Source organism: Oncorhynchus masou, chromosome 2 (genome assembly GCF_036934945.1).
Source record: "Oncorhynchus masou masou isolate Uvic2021 chromosome 2, UVic_Omas_1.1, whole genome shotgun sequence".
In the NCBI taxonomy this organism is placed as follows: domain Eukaryota; kingdom Metazoa; phylum Chordata; class Actinopteri; order Salmoniformes; family Salmonidae; genus Oncorhynchus; species Oncorhynchus masou.
The window spans coordinates 46,912,413-46,932,661 of record NC_088213.1 but is presented as its reverse complement, the minus strand read 5'-3'; the positions used below and the strand labels follow the sequence as shown (position 1 = coordinate 46,932,661).

Sequence of the window (20,249 nt, the reverse complement as noted above, 5' to 3'; positions counted from 1 at the left end):
CTTCCTCTTCTTCATCATTGGCGTAATTATTGCAAACATTCTGAGCAAACAAAGTCATTATTAATGCAAAAATATCCATAAAAAAGCAGTCAAGCAGGAACCTGCAAGACACATTCCCTCCTCAGCGTTGAAGTGTGTGTGTGTGTGTGGGTGTGTGTGTGTGTGTGTGTGTGTGTGAGAGATTTCAGAATCTGACATTCTATCTGTTGATTGTCTGTTGCTGGCAGGATTTACGAGCGAGTGATAGATCCACCTCAGATGGATCTGACCCTGGGCAGTGGAGTGTGGCTGGGTCAGCATAGCCACAAGCACGGCTTATTCAAGGTAAAACAAACCACCATGTACACAATCACTGTAACCATAATAATAAGCATGCATGGCTTCAAGGTAACACAGTCTTCACTATCCTGTCATTCTATGGACGGCAGTACCATGCTTTCTCTCTGAAAATGTGATTTTACTAGACTTACCCAGAATTAAGAACAAATAGTACTTGCTCACTAGCCAAATGTGTCCTTTGTAGCATGGTCATCTAGTGATTATCAGGTAAAACTGCCCTACCGTTACTACACATCTATGCTCGTGAAACATCCCTGGCGTGACACTTTGATATCTGTGTAAGTCTCTCTAGCACAAGGTACACTTTTATCAATATATTCACACGTATGTATTCCCCAAAATGAACTGATAATTAGCTGCTAATGTGGCTACCATAAAAAAACTACAAATGCCATGATGATCTGGACGAGACTGCCAAATCGAGGCAAAGGTAAGAATTTCTGGATGAACTATCTAATGTTAGCTAAATGTAGAAATGAATAAAAGAGCAATATTTATTTAAATGGACAATTATGTGAACTGTCTTGTGCAGATTTATAATTGACACAATACCTGTTAGCAAAGGTATCAGCAAGAGATGACATGCAGGAACTTGCGAGGATTTGTAGTTTTGCATGATGTCTACTTTGATGCTAATTAGCATTTTTGAATTTGAGAGTAGAAATAGTCAAATATATTGATAAAAATCACTTTGTCCAAGAGAGATTTACATGGTTATCAAAACTTCACACCAAGGTAAGTTTACACGAAAACACAGCCCTTACTTTAACTGGAAAGATTAAAGGTAGAAAAACGGCCGCTATGTTTGACCACTAAGTTTTATGGGTATCATGACACCTCCACTGTTGGGCTCTATTTATCACCATCAGTAACAACACCATGATATGGTAAGACTCTACATACTGAAACCTCAACATAGTTTTATTACTGAGAGAGTGGTAGGGAGAAAGAAGGGGAGTGGGGACAGAAAGAGAAAAATAGGGAGGCGTAGAGAGGTGGAGAGAGATCAACTGACCGATATTCCTACATCTTACACCCGCCCGCTGAGCAGTCGATGACCTCTTTTCTATCTTCATTTCATCTCATGTATTGATCATCAATACAGGGTAGATCCTGAATAGATTATCCCATGCCTCCCAGGCCACCCACAGCCTCAGTGCCTGCATTCATTTGGGACACAACCAGTGTCATCTTCTATTATCCATAGCATCTGTAGTACCCATAACGTGTAGTATGCTCTCTCCACCTGTATGATAATTACTGGGCCCAGGCAAAGCATCAATAACTCCTCTTCTCTTTCTCTAAGGAAGAAAAAATATGCGAAAGTATTCGGCCCCCTTGAACTTTGAGAACTTTTGCCACATTTCAGGCTTCAAACATAAAGATATAAAACTGTAATTTTGTGAAGAATCAACAACAAGTGGGACACAATCATGAAGTGGAACGACATTTATTGGATATTTCAAACTTTTTTAACAAATCAAACACTGAAAAATTGGGCGTGCAAAATTATTCAGCCCCCTTAAGTTAATACTTTGTAGCGCCACCTTTTGCTGCGATTACAGCTGTAAGTCGCTTGGGGTATGTCTCTATCAGTTTTGCACATCGAGAGACTGAATTTTTTTGCCCATTCCTCCTTGCAAAACAGCTCGAGCTCAGTGAGGTTGGATTGGAGAGCATTTGTGAACAGCAGTTTTCAGTTCTTTCCACAAATTCTCGATTGGATTCAGGTCTGGACTTTGACTTGGCCATTCTAACACCTGGATATGTTTATTTTTGAACCATTCCATTGTAGATTTTGCTTTATGTTTTGGATCATTGTCTTGTTGGAAGACAAATCTCCGTCCCAGTCTCAGGTCTTTTGCAGACTCCATCAGGTTTTCTTCCAGAATGGTCCTGTATTTGGCTCCATCCATCTTCCCATCAATTTTAACCATCTTCCCTGTCCCTGCTGAAGAAAAGCAGGCCCTAACCATGATGCTGCCACCACCATGTTTGACAGTGGAGATGGTGTGTTCAGGGTGATGAGCTGTGTTGCTTTTACGCCAAACATAACGTTTTGCATTGTTGCCAAAAAGTTCAATTTTGGTTTCATCTGACCAGAGCACCTTCTTCCACATGTTTGGTGTGTCTCCCAGGTGGCTTGTGGCAAACTTTAAACAACACTTTTTATGGATATCTTTAAGAAATTGCTTTCTTCTTGCCACTCTTCCATAAAGGCCAGATTTGTGCAATATACGACTGATTGTTGTCCTATGGACAGAGTCTCCCACCTCAGATGTAGATCTCTGCAGTTCATCCAGAGTGATCATGGGCCTCTTGGCTGCATCTCTGATCAGTCTTCTCCTTGTATGAGCTGAAAGTTTAGAGGGATGGCCAGGTCTTGGTAGATTTGCAGTGGTCTGATACTCCTTCCATTTCAATATTATCGCTTGCACAGTGCTCCTTGGGATGTTTAAAGCCTGGGAAATCTTTTTGTATCCAAATCCGGCTTTACACTTCTTCACAACAGTATCTCGGACCAGCCTGGTGTGTTCCTTGTTCTTCATGATGCTCTCTGCGCTTTTAACGGACCTCTGAGACTATCACAGTGCAGGTGCATTTATACGGAGACTTGATTACACACAGGTGGATTGTATTTATCATCATTAGTCATTTAGGTCAACATTGGATCATTCAGAGATCCTCACTGAACTTCTGGAGAGAGTTTGCTGCACTGAAAGTAAAGGGGCTGAATAATTTTGCACGCCCAATTTTTCAATATTTGATTTGTTAAAAAAGTTTGAAATATCCAATAAATGTCGTTCCACTTCATGATTGTGTCCCACTTGTTGTTGATTCTTCACAAAAAAATACAGTTTTATATCTTTATGTTTGAAGCCTGAAATGTGGCAAAAGGTTGCAAAGTTCAAGGGGGCCGAATACTTTCGCAAGGCACTGTATGTGTTTAAAGACTGCTTTATATCATCTTGGAAAAATATATTCAGGCAGTTGAAGCGGCAGCTGTCTAGCTCCAGTCTAAGGTGCAGCAGCGTTTAAGTTAGAGTTGATGGGAAGAAAGAGCTGAGACAGATGGCCTAGAAAACTAGATTCATTCTAGGTGTGACTGTGGATGAGGGAGGAGGGGATTTGTTTTGCTGTGTTCAGGATTGATTTGGTGCAGGAAATGTGCAGGAAATTCAATCACACCTAGAGTACCAGTCAAAAGTTTGGACACCTACTCATTCAAGGGTTTTTCGTTATTTTTTTTACTATTATCTACATTGCAGATTAATAGTGAAGATATCAAAACTATGAAAAAACACATATGGAATCATGTAGTAACCAAAAATGTATTAAACAAATGATTTTATATTTGAGATTCTTCAAAGTAGTCAGCCTCTGCCTTGATGACAGCTTTGCACACTCTTGGCTTTCTCTCAACCAGCTTCATGAGGTGGTCACCTGGAATCACTGTATTAACAAGTGTGCATTGTTAAAAGTTAATTTGTGGAATTTCTTTCCTTTTAAATGCATTTGAGCCAGTTGTGTTGTGTTATGACATGGTAGGGGGGTATACAGAAGAAATGCTCTATTTCCATATTATGACAAGAATAGCTCAAAGAGAAATGACAGTCGATCATTACTTTAAGGCATGAAGATCAGTCAATCAGGAACATTTCTAGAATTTTGAAAGTTTCTTCAAGTGAAGTTGCAAAAAACATCAAGCGCATTGATGAAACTACTTCTCATGAGGACCACCACAGGAATGGAAGACCCAGACTTACCTCTGCTACAGAGGTTAAGTTCATTAGAGCTACCAGCCTCAGAAATTGCAGCCCAAATAAATGCTTCAGAGTTTAAGTAACAGACACATCTCAACATCAACTGTTTAGAGGAGACTGTGTGAATCAGGCCCTCATGGTCAAACTGCTGCAAAGAAACCACTACTAAAGGACACCGATAAGAAAAGACTTGCTTGGGCCAAGAAACATGAGCAATGGACAATAGACCCGTGGAATTATGTCCTTTGGTCTGATGATTACAAATTTGAAATGTATGGTTCCAACCGCTTTGTGAGACGCAGAGTAGGTAAATGGATGATCTCTGTGTGATTCCCACCGTGAAGCATGTGGAGGTGGTAGGAGGTGTGATGGTGTGGGAGTGCTTTGCTGGTGACACTTCAGTGATTTATTTAGAATTCAAGGCATACTTAACCAGCATGGCTACCACAGCATTCTGCAGCGATACGCCATCCCATCTCTTTTTCCCTTAAGGGGACTATAATTTGTCTTTCAATAGGACCCAACACACCCCCAGGCTGTGTAAGGGCTATTTGACCAAGAAGGAGAGTGATGGATTGCTGCATCAGATGACCTGGCCTCCACAATCACCTGACCTCAACCTAATTGAGATGGTTTGGGATGAGTTGGACCGCAGAGTGAAGGAAAAGCAGTCAACAAGTGCTCAGCATATGTGGGAACTCCTTCAAGACTGTTGGAAAAGCATTCCTCATGAACCTGGTTGAGAGAATGCCAAGAGTGTGCAAAGCTGTCTTCAAGGCAAAGGGTGGCTACTTTGAAGAATCAAAATATAAAATATATATATTGTATTTGTTTAACACTTTTTTGGTTACTACATGATTCCATATGTGTTATTTCATACTTTTGATGTCTTCACTATTATTCTACAATGTAGAAAATAGTCAAACATAAAGAAAAACCCTTGAGTGAGTGGGTGTGTCCAAACTTTTTACTGGTACTGTATTTATTTATTTATTACAACCACTTATAGCATAAGCTGTGAATATCTTTTTTTAACTTCTTGCGTCGAGCAATCCCGGATCCGGGATTCTATTTATAGCCTCAAGCTCATTAGCATAACGTAACGTTAACTATTCATAAAAATCGCAAATGAAATGAAATAAATATATTTGCTCTCAAGCTTAGACTTTTGTTAACAACACTGTCATCTCAGATTTTCAAAATATGCTTTTCAACCATAGCTAAACAAGCATTTGTGTAAGAGTATTGATAGCTAGCATAGCTATAAGCCTAGAATTCAGCCAGCAACATTTTCACAAAAACAAGAAAATCATTCAAATAAAATCATTTACCTTTGAAGAACTTCAGATGTTTTCAATGAGGAGACTCTCAGTTAGAGTTAGCAAATGTTCAGTGTTTCAAAAAAATATTATTTGTGTAGGACAAATCGCTCCGTTTTGTTCACGTTTGGCTATGAAAAAAACCTGTATCCAGTTATAGCCTCAAGCTCATTAGCATAACGTAACATTAACTATTTATGAAAATCGCAAATGAAACAAAATGAATGTGCTAGCTCTCAAGCTTAACCTTTTCTTAACAACACTGTCATCTCAGATTTTCAATATATGCTTTTGAACCATAGCAAAACAAGCATTTGTGTAAGAGTATTGATAGCTAGCGTAGCATTTAGCATAGCATTTAGCGGGCAACATTTGCACAAAAACCAGAAAAGGATTCAAATAAAATCATTTACCTTTGAAGAACTTCGGATGTTTTCAATGAGGAGACTCTCAGTTACATAGCAAATGTTCAGTTTTTCCTGAAAGATTCTTTGTGTAGGAGAAATCGCTCCGTTTTGGAGCGAATCACGTTTTGGTACCAAAAAAAAACGAAAATTCTGTCATCAAAACGGCGAACTGTTTTCCAAATTAACTCCATAATATCGACTGAAACACGGCAAACGCTGTTTAGAATCAATCCTCAATGTGTTTTTCACATATCTCTTCATTGATATATCGTTCGTGGTAGTCTCCTTTCTCCGGTGATTCGCTTGGAAAAAGATGTGCAGTTGAAGATGACGCACCAATTTCGACGGAGGACACCGGGCGGACACCTGGCAAATGTAGTCTCTTATGGTCAATCTTCCAATGATATGCCTACAAATACGTCACAATGCTGCAGACACCTTGGGGAAACGATAGATCGGGCAGGCTCATTCCTTGCGCATTCACAAACATATAAGGAGACAATGAAAAACAGAGCCTCAAAAGTCCTGCTCATTTCCTGGTTGAAGTTTCATCTTGGTTTTGCCTGTAGCATCTGTTCTGGGGCACTCACAGACAATATCTTTGCAGTTCTGGAAACGTCAGAGTGTTTTCTTTCCAAAGCTATCAATTATATGCATAGTCGAGCATCTTTTGGTGACAAAATATTGCGCTTAAAATGGGCACGTCTTTTTATCCAAAAATGAAATAGCGCACCCATAGCATCAAGCGGTTAAAGCATAAAGGCCAAATTATGCAGTCTTAATCCATTACCCACGTTGTCTCTAAAATCAAATTGTAACGGTAACTGAGTGAATAGGTGTGGAGTCAGGCGCAGAGAGCAAAGGATACGGGAAAAACACGCTTTAATGTCCAGAAAATCACAAGAACAAAAATAGGCGAACAACAAATGTGAAAAAATAAAGGACAGCGAAAAAAACCAAAAATGCAAAACACTAACCACTCTAACACATACAGATGAATAAGCCCGCACAAACAGGAGCGGGCTGAACTAACTTAAATAACCCCACCCTAACAACTAAACAAGAAACAGGTGAAACCAATTAGACAAAACCAAATGAACACAGAACAATGGATCGGTGGCAGCTAGTAGACCGGCGACGACGAGCGCCGAGCGCCACCCAAACCAGAAGGGGAGTCACCTTCGGTAATATTTGTGACAGTACCCCCCCCGACACGCAGCTCCCGCAGAGCGCCGACGTCGGCCTCGGGGACGACCAAGGGGTCGAGGCGCCGGCCAATCCGTATGGAGGCGATGGAACTCTCTCAACATAGATGGATCCAGAATATCCCCCACCGGGACCCAGCACCTCTCCTCCGGACCGTACCCCTCCCAGTCAATGAGGTACTGCAAGCCCCCCAACCGGCATCTCGAGTCCAGAATAGCTCGTATCGTGTACGCCGGGGACCCCTCAATGTCTATAGGGGGCGGAGGGACCTCCGGAACCTCACCTTCCTGCATGGGACCAGCTACCACCGGCCTGAGAAGAGACACATGAAACGAGGGGTTAATACGATAATACGAAGGAAGTAATAATCGATAACAAACCTCGTTTATTCTTCTCTGGACTTTAAATGGCCCTACACATTGCGGACCCAGCTTTCGGCAGGGCAAGCGGAGGGGCAGGTTTCGGGTCGAGAGCCAGACCCTGTCCCCCGGTGCAAACACGGGGGCCTCACTGCGGTGACGGTCAGCGCTCTTCTTCTGCCGTCCACTTGCTTGGCGTAATGACTCCTGGACGGCCCTCCAGGTCTCCTTAGAGCGCTGCACCCACTCCTAAGCTGTCAGTGTCTTAACAACATTCCACAGGTGCATGTTCATTAATTGTTTATGGTTCATTGAACAAGCATTGGAAACAGTGTTTTAAACCCTTTACACTGAGGGTCTGTGAAGTTATTTGGATTTTTACAAATTATCTTTGAAAGACATGGTCCTGAAAAAGGGACATTTCTTTTTTTGCTGAGTTTAGCACTATATATTGTGGCAGACCAGGGGGTTGGGTCAAAACGCTCACATAGATCAGACACAGACAGAGTAGGATTAGCTCAGTTTCAAAGGCATTTATTAAAATAATAGTTCAAAAGAAAATATTAGGTCTCCCACTTGATTTCCTCTCCGGGATTCCGTGTTCTTGGCTCCAGGTCTTGCTGTGTCCTGAACTGAACTCGCTCCTGTTACCTCTGCAACCGTCTCCAACTATACAGGAGTCCTTTCTTCCCCCACTTTCTCCCCTGTGTGCTGCTCTTCTGGCAGCTTTATGGGACTTGTACAGCTGGTGAGCAATCAGCCCTTGATTACTCACCAACTCCCAATCAACCCCAATTAGTCCTGGCTGAAGAGCCCATCGAGACCTGGCACGTCCAGCAGATGTAGCCATCGCCTAGTGATGTATACTCCATCTGTCACCAGGCCTTGGCGAGTCTCCCCCTGGTGGCTGACCTGCTGTACGCCACAATATGTACATAATAACAACTGTGGCAGTGATTAATAAATACATCTCCATTGGGGTGGAGGCAGAGTAAATACTGTTGAGGAGAAGATAGAGAGATTAGATGAGTTTATTAGTCTCTTGCACTGGGTTGCAGATTTAATTGCAGGGCACAGTGAAATTGTTAAGCTTTAACAATGCAGGTCAATAAGAGAACTGAATGAAACAATAATAATATATACATATTTACAACTGTGACAATGATACATGTCCATTGTGGTATAGGGGCAGGGTAAATGTCCATGGGGGTGTGGAAGAGTGTCCAAGAGGGAATGTCATTAGGGGGGAAACAGGGGGGTAGGCAGTCCTGAGGCAGGATGGGGACAGGGGGAGCAGGTAGCTAAAACTATAATAATTCAAACAAAATCGGTGTCCAAAAAAAACGATTTACGATTGTTATGGCTATTCAGCAACCTGATGGTATGGGGGTAGAAGTTATTGGCCAGTGTGACAGTTTTTGTCATGATGCTCCTATACTGCCTGTGTCTGAGTGATGGACACGGGGAGAACAGGCCAAGGCTCAGGAGGCTTGGGAGGCCTTGACGATCTTCTTGACCTTCCTGTGAGACCTGGTGTTGTACGTGTCCTGTGGAGGGCAGGCAGTGTGCAACCAATGGTGCGTTCGGCTGAGCGTACCACCCTCTGTAGAGCCTTGCAGTCAGCGGTGGTGGAGTTCCCGTACCAGGCTGTGATGCTGCCCAACAGTATGCTCTCAATGGTGCGTGTGTATAACACTGTGAGGGCCACCGGGGACAGGCTAAATTTCTTCAGTCTCCTGAGGTTCAAGAGTCAATGATATATCAATAATATTTCAAGCACAGTGCGCGGCAGATGTTTATTACTTCTTCGCAGAAGGCAGGAATTGTGGTCACAGGCAGGCAATGGTCAACCACAGGTAGGCAGTCAAAAACAAACAATACCTCACAACCATTCAAACAGAAATAACTGAACTAAATAGGGAGCTGATGAGACCAGGTGAGAAAGGAACACAGGTGAAATCAATGAACAAAAATGAAAGACGGGGCTATGTTCCAGAACACAAAGAACACTCCTTCAGTTTCTCGAAATGTTGGGATTGTTGATCCGGGTTGTTGTCGGGTTGTTCAGATTTTTGATCTGGGTAAGTTTTTGAAGACACCATCGGTATCAGATCATCTATCCATTTTTTTATGAAACCAGTGACTGAGTTGGTGTATTCATTCATGTTATTCCCAGAGGTGTCCCGGAACGTATTGCAGTCCACATGATGAAAACAGTCATGGAGCATGGAGTATGATTGGTCAGACCAGCATTACAGACCTGACCACAGGAATTTCTATCTTGAACTTTGTAGGCGGGAAGGAGCAAAATGGAGTTGTGGTCAGATTTGCCAAATCAACGAAGGGCGAGGGCCTTATACCCCCAGTGGTCAAGAGTGGAATTTCCACGTGTTGGACACACATATTTGCACGAACACACATGCACTCATGCACACACACTCGAACAGAGACATTGCATTCATCATTTGCCAGAAGGTCTGCATTCACTTCCACATGAATTAATCAATCATCTTGTATGATGCACATATTGTCTACGGTAGGGCTACACTATTACTCCAAAGAGGCATTGTGATCTAATAATCTCCTCATACACTGCTCAAAAAATAAAGGGAACACTAAAATAACACATCCTAGATCTGAGTGAATGAAATATTCTTATTAAATACTTTTTTCTTTACATAGTTGAATGTGCTGACAACAAAATCACACACAAATGAACAATGGAAATCAAATTTATCAACCCATGGAGGTCTGGATTTGGAGTCATACTCAAAATTAAAGTGGGAAACCACACTACAGGCTGATCCAACTTTGATGTAATGTCCTTAAAACAAGTCAAAATTAGGCTCAGTAGTGTGTGTGGCCTCCACGTGCCTGTATGACCTCCCTACAACGCCGGGGCATGCTCCTGATGAGGTGGCGGATGGTCTCCTGAGGGATCCCCTCCCAGACCTGGACTAAAGCATCCGCCAACTCCTGGACAGTCTGTGGTGCAACGTGGCGTTGGTGGATGGAGCGAGACATGATGTCCCAGATGTGCTCAATTGGATTCAGGTCCGGGGAACGGGTGGGCCAGTCCATAGCATCAATGCCTTCCTCTTGCAGGAACTACTGACACACTCCAGCCACATGAGGTCTAGCATTGTCTTGCAATAGGAGGAACCCAGGGCCAACCGCACCAGCATATGGTCTCACAAGGGGTCTGTGGATCTCAACTCGCTACCGAAATGGCAGTCAGGCTACCTCTGGCGAGCACATGGAGGGCTGTGCGGCCCCCCAAAGAAATGCCACCCCACACCATGACTGACCCACCGCCAAACCGGTCATGCTGGAGGATGTTGCAGGCAGCAGAACGTTCTCCACGGCGTCTCCAGACACGTCTGTCACATGTGCTCAGTGTGAACCTGCTTTCATCTGTGAAGAGCACAGGGCACCAGTGGCGAATTTGCCAATCTTGGTGTTCTCTGGCAAAAGCCAAACGTCCTACAAGGGGTTGGGCTGTAAGCACATCCCCCACCTGTGGACGCTGGGCCCTCATACCACCCTCATGGAGTTTCTGACCGTTTGAGTAGACACATGCACATTTGTGGCCTGCTGGAGGTCATTTTGCAGGGCTCTGGCAGTGCTCCTCCTGCTCCTCTTTGCACAAAGGCGGAGGTAGCGGTCCTGCTGCTGGGTTGTTGCCCTCCTACGGCCTCCTCCACATCTCCTGATGTATTGGCCTGTCTCCTGGTAGCGCCTCCATGCTCTGGACACTACGCTGACAGACACAGCAAACCTTCTTGCCATAGCTCGCATTGATGTGCCAACCTGGATGAGCTGCACTACCTGAGCCACTTGTATGGGTTGTAGACTCCGTCTCATAATACCACTAGAGTGAAAGCACCGCCAGCATTCAAAAGTGACCAAAACATCAGCCAGGAAGCATAGGAACTGAGAAGTGGTCTGTGGTCACCACCTGCAGAACCACTCCTTTATTGGGGGTGTCTTGCTAATTGCCTATAATTTCCACCTGTTGTCTATTCCATTTGCACAACAGCATGTGACATTTATTGTCAATCAGTGTTGCTTCCTAAGTGGACAGTTTGATTTCACAGAAGTGTGATTGACTTGGAGTTACATTGTGTTGTTTAATTGTTCCCTTTATTTTTTTGAGCAGTGTATAATATAGAGCTAATTGAAATCGACGCACCGCATTGGCGAGGGAATGTCCCCTTTGCCTGAGGTGTCTTGGATGTCGAGGCACTGTGTGGCCTTTAGCTCTCCTTTTCTCTCCCTCTCTTCCGTACAAACCCCCAACCGCCACCCCTCTCTCTACTTCTTGCTCTCTCTTACAAACATCCTCCTCTTTCCCCTCCACCCCTTTCCCCTCCACCCTTTGTCACATACAGTTGAAGTCGGAAGTTTACATAAACCTTAGCCAAATACATTTAAACTCAGTTTATCACAATTCCTGACATTTAACCCTCGTAAAAATTCCCTGTCTTAGATCAGTTAGGATCACCACTTTTCTTTTTAAGAATGTGAAATGTCAGAATAATAGCAGAGAGAATGATTTATTTCAGCTTTTATTTCTTTCATCACATTCCCAGTGGGTCAGAAGTCACTCAATTAGTATGTGGTAGCATTGCCTTTAAATTGTTTAACTTGGGTCAAACATTTCAGGTACCATCCCACAAGCTTCCCACAATAAGTTGGGTTAAATTTAGCCCATTCCTCCTGACAGAGCTGGTGTAACTGAGTCAGGATTGTAAAGGCCTCCTTTCCCGCACATGCTTTTTCAGTTCTGCCCACAACTTTTCTATAGGATTGAGGTCAGGGCTTTGTGAAGGCCACTCCAATACCTTGACTTTGTTGTCCTTAACTTCATACGACGAGCAATCCCGTATCCGGGATCCTATTTATAGCCTCAAGCTCATTAGCATAACGCAACGTTAACTATTCATGAAAATCGCAAATGAAATGAAATAAATATATTTGCTCTCAAGCTTAGACTTTTGTTAACAACACTGTCATCTCAGATTTTCAAAATATGCTTTTCAACCATAGCAAAACAAGCATTTGTGTAAGAGTATTGATAGCTAGCATAGCATTTAGCATAGCATTTAGCGGGCAACATTTTCACAAAAACCAGAAAAGCATTCAAATAAAATCATTTACCTTTGAAGAACTTCTGATGTTTTCAATGAGGAGACTCTCAGTTAGATAACAAATGTTCAGTTTTTCCTGAAAGATTCTTTGTGTAGGAGAAATCTCTTACCAGTTTGGCTACCAAAAAAAAAAGAAAATTCAGTCACCAAAACGCCAATTTTTTTTCCACATTAACTCCATAATATCGACTGAAACATGGCAAACGTTGTTTAGAATCAATCCTCAAGGTGTTTTTCACATATCTCTTCATTGATATATCGTTCGTGGAAGTCTGCCTTCCCCTCTCAATCACATGGAAAAATACTTGCAGCTGAAGTTTACGCACCAATTTCGACGCAGGACACCGGGCGGACACCTGGTAAATGTGGTCTCTTATGGTCAATCTTCCAATGATATGCCTACAAATACGTCACAATGCTGCAGACACCTTGGGGAAACGGCAGAAATTGTAGGCTCTCTCCTTGCGCATTCACAGCCATGTAAGGAGACATTGGAAAACAGCGCTTCAAAAATTTTGCTCATTTCCTGTTTGAAGTTTCATCTTGGTTTCGCCTGAAGCATCAGTTCTGTGGCACTCACAGATAATATCTTTGCAGTTTTGGAAACGTCAGAGTGTTTTCTTTCCAAAGCTGTCAATTATATGCATAGTTGAGCATCTTTTTGTGACAAAATATCTTGTTTAAAACGGGAACGTTTTTTTATCCAAAAATGAAATACTCCCCCTAGAGTTCCAAGAGGCCATTTTGCTATAACTTTGGAAGTATGCTCGGGGTCATTGTCCATTTGGAAGATCCATTTGTGAACAAGCTTTAACTTCCTGACTGATGTCTTGAGATATTGCTTCAATATATCCACATAAATTTCCTCCCTCATGAAGCCATCTAGTTTGTGAAGTGCACCAGTCACTCCTGCAGCAAAGCACACCCACAACATGATACTGCCATCCCCGTGCTTCATAGTTGGGATGGGGTTATTGGGCTTGCAAACATCCCCCTTTTTCCTCCAAACATAACGATGCTTATTATGGCCAAACAGTTCTATTTTTGTTTAATCAGACCAGAGAACATTTCTCCAAAAAGTACTATCTTTGTCCCCATGTGCAGTTGCAAACTGTAGTCTGGCTTTTTTATGGCGGTTTAGGAGCAGTTGCATCTTGCTTGCTGACTGGCCTTTTAGGTTATGTCTATATAGGACTCCTTTTTACTGTGGATAATTTTGTACCTGTTTCCTCCAGCATCTTCACAAGGTCCTTTGCTGTTGTTCTGGGATTGATTTGCACGTTTCGCACCAAAGTGCGTTCATCTCTAAGAGACAGAACGTGTCTCCATGCTGAGCGGTATGACGGCTGCGTGATCCCATGGTTTTTATACTTGAGTACTATTGTTTGTACAAATGAACGTGGTACCTTCAGGCATTTAGAAATTGCTCCCAAGGATGAACCAGACATTTGTGGAGGTCACAATTTATTTTCTGAGGTCTTGGCTGATTTCTTTTGATTTTCCCATGATCTCAAGCAAAGACGCACTGAGTTAGCACTAAAGGTAGGCCTTAAAATACATCAACAGGTACACCGCCAATTGACTCAAATGATCAGTTAGCCTATCAGAAGCTTCTACAGCCATGACATAATTTTCTGGAATTTTCCAAGCTGTTTAAAGGCACAGTCAATTTACTGTATGTATACTTTGACCCACTGGAAATGTGATACAGTGGATTATAAAGTGAAATAATCTGTCTGTAAACAATTGTTGGAAATATTACTTGTGTTTTGCACATAGTAGATGTCCTAACCAACTTGCCAAAACTAAGAAATTTAGAAATTTGTGGAGTGGTTGAAAAATGGGTTTTAATGACTCCAGCCTAAGTGTATTTAAGTGTGTGTAAACTTCCGACTTTAAGTGTACACGTGTTTAGCAGATGTTATTTGTTTCCTAGAAACAGGAGACAAATGGCTGTGAGATTGGTTTGATACTAGACACATGAAAAGTGGGATGTATACGGAGGTTACGGGGCTGTTCTGACCCCTCCAGCCAGTTCTTCCACTCCTCCAATGGCATCTTCACCGCAAGAAGCTCAAGATTCCCCACATTGTAGTTCCTCTCCGTGGTGTTGAGGCAATGGGAGAAGAAGGCATTGGAATGTAACTTGAGGTCCAGGGCAGAACACTGGGAAAGAACAGTCCCCACTCCAACATCCGAAGCATCGGCCTCCACCACGAATTGGCGGGACGGGTCAGGATGGTACAAAGATGCAAGCTGCGGTGAAATGGTGTTTGAGATCCCGGTATGCTCGATCAGCAGCTGGGGATGTGAATGGAACTTTGGGAGAGGTGCGTAGGCCGCCACACTAGAGGAGTCTTTACATAGCTGGTGCAGCTTATGAGCACCCTCTTTCCCAGACAAAGCAGAATCAAACACCTTCCAAACCTCCTCCACAAACTCCTCCAGACTGAGGTAGATGGCGGACTGTTGTTCCCACGCCCTCCCGGACATCAGGGTTATGATGTACGCTATCCTCATGCGGTCCGAGGGGAACGAAGATGGCTGCAACTCGATAATGAGAGAGTACTTGTAGAGAAAAGCCCATCAGAATCCGGAATCACCAGCGTAGCGCTCCAGATGAGGTAAGCGGGGTTCTTGGGACAGTGGGGTAGGCTGGGAGATAACGGGTGTGACCCTCTGCCCAGTGAGGAATCTGTGGAATTGCTCCAGCAATGTATCAAACACCTGGTCATGGTGTTCTGTCAGGTTATGGAGTCCCTCCATAAGACATTGAAGTAACTCCTCATGTTGGCCTATGATGGCTTCTTGCAGGGAGACAGATTTGTGGAGCTGGTCTGAGTCTGCTGGGTCAGTCATGGCCGTTTGTACTACCATGTTTCAGGAGAAGACTCAGATGCAGACAGTGTCGAAGTAACAAAAGTTTACTACCAGAACAGGGGGCAGGCAAAATGACAGGTCAAAGGCAGGCAGAGGTCAGTAATCCAGATTCGAGTCCATAAGGTACAGAACGGTAGGCAGTCTCGGGGTCAGGGAAGGCAGAGGTCAATAATTGGGAAAACTAGAAAACAGGAACTAGAAAAAGACCAGTGCAAGGGGAAAAACGCTTCTAGGCTTGACAAACAAAATAAACTGGTAACAGACAAACAGAGAACACAGGTATAAATACACTAGGGATAATGGGGAAGATGGGCGACACCTGGAGGGGGTGGAGATAAGCAAAAGAAAGGTGAAACAGATCAGGGTGTGGCAAGTTAAGTAATGTCTATCAAGTTATATCTAACAATACACGCAATCTAAAGTAAAGGAAGGGAATTAAGAAGTTATACATTTTTGGACGAGCAATGTCAGAGCGGCATAGACTAAGATACAGTAGAATAGGACAGAACACAGAATACCTATGAGATGAGATATGCAAAATATGTCAATATTATTAACCTCGCCCTCTGGATGATCGCGTGGTGAACAGGCAGTGACTTGGATGGATGTGACATCGGGTGCTGTAGGTGTCCTGGAGGGCAGGTATTTTGCCGCCGATGATGTGTTGGGCAGACCATACCACCCTCTGGAGAGTCCTGCGGTTGTGGGCTGTGCAGTTGCCGTACCAGGCAGTGATACAGCCTGACAGGATACTCTCAATTGTGCATCTGTAAAAGTTTGTGAGGGTTTTGAGTGTCAAGTCAAATTACTTCAGCCTCCTGAGGTTAAAGAGGCGCTGTTGCTCCTTCTTACAATAAAAATTGTAATTTTTTTTGTCAATACAGTTACACACAAAGAGATACACAAAACCTTGCTTGAGATAAAGAATTTAAATTAGTTTTTATGGGTTTGACAAAATGCCTTCTGGACTCAATATATAAAATAGACTGTCCTCTTCTCTGGTACCATCTCTGTTCCATTATGCTGGGTATTTTCCCCTAGATTTAATTGGCATGCTGCTTTGGGTTAGTTTGACCATCCAAACTGGTCTCATATTCTAGACATAACATAGTAAACGTAAATCCGAGATACTCAAATGTGTATGGTATGTTACGTTTGTATGCTTACATGAGATGGAATTTTACTTAATGCAAAATAAAGGGAGGGTGGTTGGTCGGGGTGGATGGGTGAGCGCATAACGTGAACATCTGAAATGGCTAACTAGTTAGCGGTGGTTCACGCTAATTGCGTTTCAATCGGTGACATCACTCGCTCAGACCTTGAAGTCGTTGTTCCCCTTGCACTGCAAGGGCCGTGGCTTTTGTGGCGCGATGGGTAACGATGCTTCATGGGAGGCAGTTGTTGATGTGTGCAGAGGGTCCCTGGTTCGAGCCCAGGTAGGGGTGAGGAGAGGGACACAAGCTAATCTGTTACACTAGCAACCCAAAGGTTGCGAGTTTGAATCTCATCATGGACAACTTCAGCATTTAAGCTAATTAACAACTTTGCAACTACTTAGCATTTTTGCTAACCCTTCCCCTAATCCTAACCTTAACCATTTAAACTAACTCCTAACTTTAACCCTAACCTTAACCCCTAACCCATAGAGCTATATGACATTAGCGTTAGCCACATACCCACCTAGCTAACCTTAGCCACAACAAATTAGAATTCGTAGCATATCATTGAAAATTCGTAACATATTGTACAAATTGGAATTTGTAACATATTGAAACAATTGCAATTTGTAACATATCATACGAATTGTAATTCATAAAATATCATACTAAATGGATGATGGACATCCACAAATAGCTTATTATATAGCTTATTTCTCTCAAATTGTTTGTGCAAATTTGCTTACATCCCTGTTAGTGAGCATTTATCTTTTGCCAAGATAATCCATCTAACTGCCAGGTGTGGCATTTTAAGAAGCTGATTAAACAACATGACCATTACAAATGTGCACCTTGTGGTGGGGACAATAAAAGGTCACTCTAAAATTAACACAATGCCACAGAAGTTTTGAGGGAGCGTGCAATTGGCATGCTGACTGCAGGAATGTCCTGCCCGAGCTGTTGCAAGATAATTGAATGTTAATTTCTCTACCATATGCCTCCTCCAACATTGTGTTAGAGAATTTGGCAGTACGTTCAACTGGTTTCACAACCACAGACCACATGTAACCACACCAGCCCAGGACCTCCACATCTGGCTTCTCCACCTGTGGGATTGTCTGAGATAAGCCACCCAGACAGGAGTATTTCTGTCTGTAATAAAGCCCTTTTGTGTGGAAAAACTCATTCTGTTTGGCTGGGCCTGGCTCCCAAGTGGGTGGGCCTATGCACTCCCAGGCCAACCCATGGCTGCACCCCTGCCCAGTCATGTGAAATGCATAGGTCAGGACCTAATGCATTTGTTTAAATTGACTGATTTCCTTTTATGAACTGTAACTCAGTAAAATCATTGACATTGTTCCATGTTGTGTTAATATTTCTGTTCAGTATAAATTAAGTGTCTCGGATTTATATACAGAATAATATGAACTGCTCTGAGACCACATTGGACCATCACAGTGACTGACACACAGACGAAACGCTGCCCGCCCCTGCAAACACACACAAATACATACACTAGTGCTGAGTGATTAGCCAACATTTCTGCTATTTTTTGTTTTTTAAACAAATAATTGACCAAAGTTGGTTCAATTATTTGAATTTCATTTAATTATGTTTTTTTTCTTCTGTGACCTCAATGTGCAGTTTCTGTAGAGATAGCACAGTTCAAGCTTAATCTGATTTATGTAGTAGGGAGTAGTAGGACAATATTCTACATAGTTTAGCGCAGAAAATGTGGTAATTAAATACATTGACCATAATTCATTGCACAGCCACTTAAACTTGTCCGTTCTGTGCGGAGCAGACATGGGGATTAACCGCCTGTGAACTCTAGGGAGCAGAGAAGAGAGAACGCTCGATCGAGAGGGATTGAAAGGAGTTTTTTCGGGAGCCTGAAAGTACATGATCTAAATGATTGATAGTATTCAGCAATCATAAAAGTATACCTTATTTACTTTGAAGTATGCCTTATTTACTCAGACAGCAGCTCTATAGAGATGAGATGATGACTTGGCATTAAATAATAAAGTAATCAAATAAAACTGTCACCACCAGTTAGACCCATGCAGTTTCTTATTAGTCACTATCAGCCCTTCAATTTTTATATTTGTATCTCTTCTCTCTCTCTCTCTCTCTCTCTCTCTCTCTCTCTCTCTCTCTCTCTCTCTCTCTTGTTCTCTCTCTGTCCCCCTCTTTCTCCCTCTATATCTTTCTTACCTTCCTCACAGGGTACAATTCAGGACGTCAAATTAATTTTTGCTCCAAACGGCTACATCACACAATGTCCCAACCTTAATCGCAGTAAGTATAGTAACTGTTACTACCCTTAGCTCTGTGCACCTATTTATAAAAGTAAGAGTCCTACTCTAGGATCAGTTAAGCTTTTTAGATAGTAATGAATACAATTGTTTGGACAGGGAAGACCTGATCTTAGATTAACACACCTACTCAGAGGTACTTTATGATTACAGGCTCGGTATAATTAGCTTGTTGTTGAGGACACAGGACGGGTTATTCCAACATGTTCTTGTCCTAAATGTTCCCATTCTCTTCTTCGTTTTGTCTGAAAGGTGAAGAGGTACTGACAGAAAGTGGAGCTGGCATCCTATAATGTCTCGTTAGCTATACTCCAGTCCCTGTCACTCTTATTAATCTCTTATCATTACCCAGTGGAACTCCATTTCTGTTCTCTCTCTCCCTCATTTCCCTCTTTCTCATTCCCTCTTTCTCTCACACCTACACACACACATGCACTCGCACGCACACACACACCGTTTCCATTTGTCTTCTCTGTCATTTAAATTACATTTTCAAACCTCCCTCTCTCTCTTTCTCTCCCTCCCTCCTTTTTATTGTCAAACAATTGAAGATGCAGGGCTTGTGTTGTGCACTTGTGGCGATGCTACTGTCTCTGTCGCTGATCAATAAGGCATGCAATCATAGTCTGTCACTCCCCTCATCGATATTTTTGTGAACCAGTACTCGCGCCGCACCCGAGAAGCCAATACAGCTCTATTAGATACAGGACAACAAGTTGCTTAATATTATTATAGAAGTCAACTTTTCTTTCTTCAAACATGCATAAAACATTGTGTAAAAGACAAAAAAGGAAAATTAACCACAATCCTCTAATAAAAGAGCCACGTGGCAAGATAGGAAGTGCAAGGAGATGAGTTCAATCACTAAATTTTCTATAGCTTTGGTTATCATCTTATATTTTGAGCAACAATGTTTTAGTAAAATTTGTATAAATGTATCTCTTCTCTTTTTCTCTTCTTTTGCCTCCTCTCTACCTCATTCCTTTTCTCTTGTCCTTTACTCTATTATCCCCCCTCCCACTCCTGTCTTTTTTTGTCCATTCTATTCTCCTGTTGAGCCTGTCCGACATGTAGTGATTTCCTGAGCCTGGTGCAAGGCATCATGGACCTTCAGGAGTTGCTGGCCAAGATGACCCTAAAGGTTAGAGTGACCACCCATTCAAAAAAAATAGCATTTTGAACTTTAACCTCAAACAAGCGACCTTATAAGTGATGTGGTGTGATGCTTTATGTCCCAACATTCTACCTGAGAGACCAGAGGTCACAGTGGTGTCATTAAATGGCAGCCGTCTTGGCCCTGTGGGACACTAACAGGGGCTGAACATGATGTTCCTCTCAGCACGACACTCA

General features: G+C 42.7%; 1 long non-coding RNA gene across 1 annotated transcript; it reads left to right on the top strand.

The window, feature by feature from the left end:
* The first annotated feature begins 235 nt into the window (after nucleotides 1-235).
* Nucleotides 236-20,034, top strand: LOC135506061 (uncharacterized). Its single transcript, XR_010450339.1, has 3 exons — nucleotides 236-324; nucleotides 18,810-18,882; nucleotides 19,958-20,034. It is a non-coding gene; the product is annotated as an uncharacterized LOC135506061 (long non-coding RNA).
* The last annotated feature ends 215 nt before the right edge of the window (nucleotides 20,035-20,249 follow it).